Source organism: Aptenodytes forsteri, unplaced genomic scaffold, assembly GCF_000699145.1.
Source record: "Aptenodytes forsteri isolate BGI_AS27 unplaced genomic scaffold, ASM69914v1 Scaffold506, whole genome shotgun sequence".
Classification (NCBI taxonomy): domain Eukaryota; kingdom Metazoa; phylum Chordata; class Aves; order Sphenisciformes; family Spheniscidae; genus Aptenodytes; species Aptenodytes forsteri.
In genome coordinates this window covers 143,004-143,742 of record NW_008793946.1, presented here as the reverse complement: position 1 = coordinate 143,742, position 739 = coordinate 143,004, and positions in this window count along the sequence as shown.

The window sequence follows — 739 nt, the reverse complement described above, 5'->3', positions numbered from 1 at the left end:
GGTCCGCATCCCTCAGCCCTGCTCCGCTCCCCCAGGCGATTACAGCGACGCCATCGAGACCCTCCTCACGGCCATCGCCGTCATCAAGCAGTCCCGCGTGGCTAACGACGAGCGGTGCCGCGTCCTCCTCTCGTCCCTCAAAGACTGTCTGCACGGCATCGAAGCCAAGTCCTACAGCACGGGCGCCAGCAGCAGCTCCTCCAGGTACCGACGGCTCTGGGGCTTGGAGCCCCGTGGGGGTGGCTTCGTTGCACCCCGTCTCGGGGCTTTGCTCGCCAACTCTGCCCCCAGCCCGGCGAGATCCTCTCCGGTGGTGACCGAAAGCTTTTTCTTTTCTTCTTCTTTTCCCCAGGAAAAGACACCGATCTCGGGAGCGCTCTCCCAGCCGGTCCCGCGAGAGCAGCCGGCGACACCGGGACCTGCTCCACAGCGAGGATCGGCACGAGGACTATTTCCAGGAGCGGAACCGGGAGCACGAGCGACATCGGGACAGGGACAGAGAGAGGGACCGGCACCACTGAGACAGGTGAGCTGCTGCCAGGGCGCTGCCGCGCCGCCGGTGTGGGGTCTCTGGGGGTCACCCTTGAGGAGCGAGGGCCGAGGTGGTGGGAAGGGTGCTCGGCGCTGCTCTTGACCGCTCCTCTCGTCTCTCCCCGCAGGAGTTTGGCAGTAAGTGGTTTTTAATGGACTCGTATCTCCTCACCTCGACCAGGACTACGTGACCGAGGCCGCTCCACCC